Below are 6746 nucleotides of genomic sequence, written 5' to 3'. Positions count from 1 at the left end.
GATAGATAGATAGATAGATAGATAGATAGATAGATAGATAGATAGATAGATAGATAGATAGAGGGCATGGGGTGAGTTGAAGATGAAGGGGTGATATCTGGAAAATAAAATGAAAGGGTGAGAGAGGATTATACTGGGAGAAGGAGAAAGGGAGAAGTAGAATAGGGTAAATTATCTCACATGAAACAGACAAGAAAAGTCTTTTACAGTGGAGGGGAAATGGGGGAAGGTGAGGAGGAATGAGTGAAACTTATTCTCATAAAATTTGGCTTAAGGAGGGAATAACATACACAATGGGGTATGAAAATCTATCTTAACCTACAGGAAAATAAGTGGGGAAGGGGACAAGAGAGCAGGGGGTTGATAGAGGGGAAGGCAGATTGGGGGAGGGGATAATCAGAAGCAAACACTTCTGAGGAGGGACAGGGTTAAAAGAGAGAATAGAATAAATAGGGGGTAGGATAGGATGAAGGGAAATATACTTAGTTTTTCACAACATGACTATCATGGAAGTGTTTTACATGACTACACATCTATAACCTGTGTCCAGATGCTTGCTTTTTCAATGAGGGTGGGTGGGGAGGGAGGAAGGGAGAAAATTTGTAACCCAAAGTTTTAAAAACACATGTTAAAAAAATTTAAAAAAATGAAAGAAAACATAGACAAAAAGAAAAAAAAGCTCAGGAAAAATAAAGAAGGTAAAAAAAATATTCTTCATTCTGTATTCAGATACCATCAGTTCTTTCTCTGGGGATGGGTAGTATTTTTCATCATAAGTCCTTCAGAGTTGTCTTGGATCATTGTATTGCTGAGAATAGCTAAGTCATTCACTGCTGATCATCCTCCCCTTCTCTTATCTCTTTCACCTCCTACTAAGATAGATTTATATACCCAATTGAGTGTGTATGTTATTCCTTCTGAGCTAATTCTGATGAGAATAAAGTTCACTCATTTCCCCTCACCTCCCTCCTCTTCCTCTCCATGGAAAAGCTTTCTCTTGCCTCTTTTATGTGAGATAATTTACCCCATTCTACTTCTCCTTTTCTCTTTCTCCTAATCTTAGCTCCTTTATAAAATGAAATGGTTGGATTAGATGGCTTGTGAGGTCCCTTTGAGCTCTAGAGCTATTACATGGTTCAGATTCCACCTCTGATGTGTACTACCTGTGTGAGTTTGGTGAAGGCATTAAATCTCTTTGGGCCTCAGTTTACTCATACATAAAATGAAATACTTGGAGTATATGACCTCTGAAGTCCCTTCTAGCATGAGATCTATATACCCGATCCTTGGCAGTCTGTTACAGTAATGAAGATCCCTTTTACTATAATCTAAGACCATTTCTTTCTCTTCCATCATCAACTGGAATGGGTAGGAACTGATTGCCGACTTCTTCATATTAACCATATGCTTGTGCAAAGAAGCAACTATGCCAAAGAACTGATAAATAGAAGTATGTATAGAATTATTTTATACATACATATACACACATTATATATGTATATATGTATATGTGTATACATACATATATATGTATATATATGTTTTTATATGTATATGTATATAAACTTGAGTCTGATGGTAGCCATTTATAGGGCAGAGGGAGGAGAGAAGAAAAAAGGGAGGAAAAAGAAAGTTACATGATAAATTTATTATATATTTAAAAGGAATAGCAAGGTGTACGTAATAGATTTGCAGTTTGATGTGCAATCATTTTTTCTAGTGTATTATGTTATGGGAATGCTTTTTTTGTTTCTTAAAGTCAGAATACAATAAATAAAATTGAAGAGAAAGAAGCAATTATGCCTACTCAGAAGAAATAAGGAAGAAATTCCTGTTGACTTTTAAAGAGACAGCTCCTAAAAGATTTCAATCATAAATGATTACACCATAAAAAGAGGAAACTAGGCCAAGTTATCAAAAGTATAAAGTACAATATATCTAGGGATAACATCTGCAAAGAAAAAAGGTGGAAGTGGTGAGGGAGACCTGAGAGGAATAGGGAAGGACTGGCATGGTAAATTTTTCATGAAGCTAGGCTGGTAAGCATTTCATATATTGTCAACTCTTAGTCTCTAGCAACTCATCTGATCTCCTGCTGTTGCTATTTGTCCTTCGTTCTGGAAGAGGACCATAATATCAGGGAGGTGATGTCATGACATGCAGGTGAATTAGATTTGAATGGGGGAGGGCTGTGCAAAGTCACCAGGTTCACTCTTTCCTCTGGAGCCATCTGGATCTAGTGGTCAGATATAGTTAAGGACAACTGGGGATGACCCAGGATGCAGTGGGGAACTTTGTCCTTTTCAAGCTAAGATTTTTTTTTAACATAGAAGTGCATTTATTCATATCAAAGGGCTATCTAAATCTTTAGAATATAGTAAATGGCATGGATGGGGACATAGAAGATTTAGGGACTAAGAAGAAAAAAAAGTAATTGAATATCTCTCCTCCTCCCAACTTGTTTATAAAATTGCATTTGTTTTAGGCAAGACTTCCCATGATAACAAAAGCAAGAGTTTCTTCCCTGAGAAACATGTTTCTCTCTACTACATCCAATTCCCTTGTCTGTCTCACTTGGCTAAGGCATGGACAATCGTGCAGATGGTGCAAAAGCCCTCATGGTGATGCTGACTAGGTAGTTTTTCCCTTGTCCCTTTTTTTGGGGGGAGCTCATCTAATCATTAAGGACAGCTGGCCATTAGTTGTCTTTTGTGAGCTCTGACTTGGCAAGACTAGGATCTCCATTCCCCAGCTCAGCTGCTCTTTTTTTGTAGCTCCTCCACCGTCTGCAGAAGGGCCGATCATTCTAGTTCTAAAGCCAAAGCTGTCTGTTTCAGTTTGTCCTCATTGGCCATGAGAATCTCAATGGTGGCTTCAAGGCTTTGGATCTTCCCCTTTTCCACCTGCAGTTCTTCTAAGAGGTCAAGGTTCTGTTTCCGCAAGGTGCTGTTAGTCTTTTCTAACTTATCCATTCTTTGGTTATCATTGAGCGGAGATGAATCAATGAGTTCATCCTGAAGCACATGGTATTCAACTTCATAAGCTTGTAACTGCTTGGAGATGTCCATCTCAAACACCTGATTTATGGTTTTTTCCATTTGCACCAAGCCCAGATTTGGTAGTGTATTTTTAACAAAATCTGCTATGGTTTCTAAGTTTTCATGTTACAGAATCAAGGGTTTATGGCTTCCTAGTAGACTTAAAGCCACTTTAAATATGACTTCTGATCCCTGAAGAATGCAAACTGTGATGCAAACATGGTGAGAAACCAGGGGGCAGCATAGAGACTGGGGCCGATCTCATGTTCTTCCAGGTGACTGTAGAGGTCTCTGTGGTAATCATGAAGGAGTCTGGATAGCTGGTACATCTGGATCTGTAAAATAATCATGTCTGGTCGGTACTGTTTCCAGAGTCTCATGTCGAACATTAAAAATTTCACCATTTTAAATGTATCCTCTTCACTCATATGAAGAAGTAAAACACCTGCCACAAAGCTCAGACCCTGGCAATATCTGACTTCTTGGTCTAGAAGTGAATAGGCCTTCAGAATATTATAGAGTGACAGCTGCCCAGCTTCCAGTTGCACTGAAAAGTACGAACGTGTTGGTCCTAGGTCAATAAGAATTGAATGCTGGTGGGAGGTTAGCTGTTTTAAGAGTTCTTTATATGGAATATCCTTTGGCTGCTGTTTACTACTTGGAAACTGGTGTTTCAAGTGGTATTACTCTGCTAAGAATTTCCATATTTCACTACGGCGATGACAAGGTACTCTTTGCCAAACAGCAGAATGCATTTTTTCCATGTCAAACTTAATCTTTGACCTTCCTGGTGTACTTAACATCTTTTCCCATACTGAAGTTACATCTTTAAGACAAGGAGTGATTTCTTCATAATCAAGCTTTAAGTGTTTATTTAACAAATCATTTTCAGAAGCTTGCAGTTTCTGGTTTTCCTTCTCCATCCTGAGCAGCAGAATCTGCTATAGAATTGCCTTCTTCCATAGCTCCCAGAGTTCTAAGATTTTTAACAGGTCTCAAGTTTGACTGAGGCAACACCTATTCACTGATAAGGCTTAATAAGAATGAGGCAAAAAATGGCTTCTTTAAAAAAATAAAGATCTGGGAGAAGACCCTTAGGGTTTCTAGCTATCTCAGTATTTAAGTTTGATGTGTTCATACTATCCAGGAAGGGTATGCATTGCTTGTAAAATATATATTGGTTTTTAATGTGCTCAGTGAGATTGTAATCTAATCAAAGAAAATGACGTTTATATCTCAAAGTTTACCAGTGCCACACAGTGCCAGGGACAGAGTAGCCACTCAAGGATTCTGTGTTAATAACAGTGATTTGTTCTTTACTTTAATATATATATATATATTTTATTGTTAATCTATAGGATAAAATAAGCATTTCCATAACATAGTACAATAAAAAAGATGATTGCACATGCAAATCTACTATATACAATTTATTATTCCTTTTAAATATATATAATAAAGTTATCATGTGATTTTTTTCCTTTTTTTCTCCCTCCCCCACACTAGAGTACCATTAGACACAAATACGTATATGTACATGTGAAATCATTCTGTACATACTTATATTTATCAGTTCTTTTTCTGGGTACAGATAGTATCTTCCTTCATAGCTCCTTTGTAGTTAATTTGGGTATTTATAATAGTCAAAATGACTTATTCACTCAAAGTCATTCTTAAAACAATACTGCTGTTACTATATACAATATTCTTTTGGTTCTGATCATTTCACTCTTCATTATTTTGTGCAAATCTCTCCATGTTTTTCTAAGATCATTGAGCTCATCATTTCTTTTTGCATGTTAACATTCCATCACATCCTTTTCCCTAGGTTTTGGCTATTTCCTAGTAGTTCTCAAAAAGAACTAATGGTTTTGCAATACAAAAGTGTAACTATTTACACTCATATATCTGTCTTCCAATACCAATGATTTGAACACATTCAATTGAACTCAACAAATTCATTCCTATGTGGTTATATTTTATAAAAATGTGCACATGAAGGTGGAAGTTATCAAGCTGTAGGGAACTGAATCAATCACAAATAATCAACAAAACACACACATAGATGGAGTCACATTGAATTATTGTGCTTGGTCATGAATAAAATTGCCTCTAGGACTTAAGCATTTCAGGGATCCAGTGAACTTTTAGTGTTTTCCTCAACCACACAATGTACACATATTGTATCTATGTACACATAAGATATATGCTGATATTATTTGATGCTTCAAATTCTATGGTTTAAAATTACATCATTAATCACTGTAGGTAGGCACTTTTTACTCTAAGTAAACTGGTGATAGGGTCTGATTTGCCACTATGAATATAGGAGAACAAGGAATTCATTATATATTAGTGGGTCCCTTGCAGTTGCACGATTTTAAGTTGTTGGGATGTTATCCTGCTGCTACTTCTTACTTCAGTAAATTGACCACCAAGAGGAGGAGTATATATTTTCTGCTGCACTCTCAGCTATCATCCATTAGTAAGTAGTGTTCACTCTATTAATAGCAATACCTTATATCTGTACAGCATTTTATTATAATTTTCTAAATTATATGCATGATATAATTTGATAGATGATGCATGGTATTCAAGAGCATTAGACTATTAATGGAACTGCGAATTGGTCCAACCATTTCAGAAAGAATATTGAAGCTGTAACTAAAAAGTCACTCAACTTTGCACATATCCTCTCACTCAATGATCCATGCCATTGAGTCAAAGAAAGAGGAGAAGGATCTTTAAGGGGAAATACACACACATATATATGTATGTATGTATGTATGTATATATACACATACACACATATACATATATGCATACATACATGTATATATGTGTGTGGGTGTGTATACACACACATATACACATTTAAAGAAGACATTTTTGTAGCAAGGAAAAAAACTGAAAACTAGAGGAGAGAGGTTGCTGACTTATCACTAAATGGGTACATCAATTACGATGAAATGAAAATAATGGAATATAATCGCGCCATAAGAATTGACAAAATAGACAGTTTTGGAGAAAACTGGGGAGACTTATAAGACAATTCAGAGTGAAGTGAACAGAACCAGCACAAAGATTTATACAATGACAATGTTATAAAAAAACAACTTTGAAGACTATAAAACTCTGATCAATGAAATGACAAGCCCTAAGTCCAGAGAATCAAAGATCAAGCATATAATCCAACTCCTGTTATAGAAATGATGAAGTAAAATGAAGAATGAGACATCTATTTTTGAACATGATCAGTGTGAGAACTTGCTTCACTTGATTGTGCACATTTATTTTGAAGGTTTTATTGTAGTAGTAGTCATGGTTGTTGCTATTGTTTTTGAAAGGGAGAGTAAGAGGAACAGAAAATAAATGCTAAGTCAAAAAAAAAACCATTGAGTGGAGAGTCTGAAGTCCTGGGTTCAGATTCCAGCCCTGCTACATATTACCTGGGCTACCTTGAAGAAGTTTTCTTGGCCTCAATTTCTTCAACTATAAGGTGAGGCAGTGAGGCCTCACTTATAAACAAGCACTGAGGTTCTTTACAGTTCTAAATCCTAAGATCCCTACAGTTACCATATGAGATAGGCAGACCAGGTACTACTTTTATTTAACATATGAGAAAAGCTCAAGCTCAAAGAGTTTACAAGAAAAAGGGAGAGAAGGAAGGAAGGAAGGAAGGAAGGAAGGAAGGAAGGAAGGAAGGAA

The 6746-nt window shown here is 36.2% G+C and overlaps 1 protein-coding gene and 1 pseudogene across 6 annotated transcripts in view; both read right to left on the bottom strand.

Annotated features, from left to right (window-relative positions):
- LOC114044249 overlaps positions 1–4010 on the bottom strand; it is an 8772-nt pseudogene extending 4762 nt beyond the window's left edge.
- The window catches only part of PDE4D (phosphodiesterase 4D), a 1859629-nt gene that overhangs the window by 1258978 nt on the left and 593905 nt on the right, over positions 1–6746 (bottom strand). The window lies entirely within an intron of this gene.

This window comes from Vombatus ursinus, unplaced genomic scaffold (genome assembly GCF_900497805.2).
Source record: "Vombatus ursinus unplaced genomic scaffold, bare-nosed wombat genome assembly UNPS02014772.1, whole genome shotgun sequence".
In the NCBI taxonomy this organism is placed as follows: domain Eukaryota; kingdom Metazoa; phylum Chordata; class Mammalia; order Diprotodontia; family Vombatidae; genus Vombatus; species Vombatus ursinus.
The sequence above is the reverse complement of the archived record's forward strand: the minus strand, read 5'-3'. Positions and strand labels throughout refer to the sequence as shown.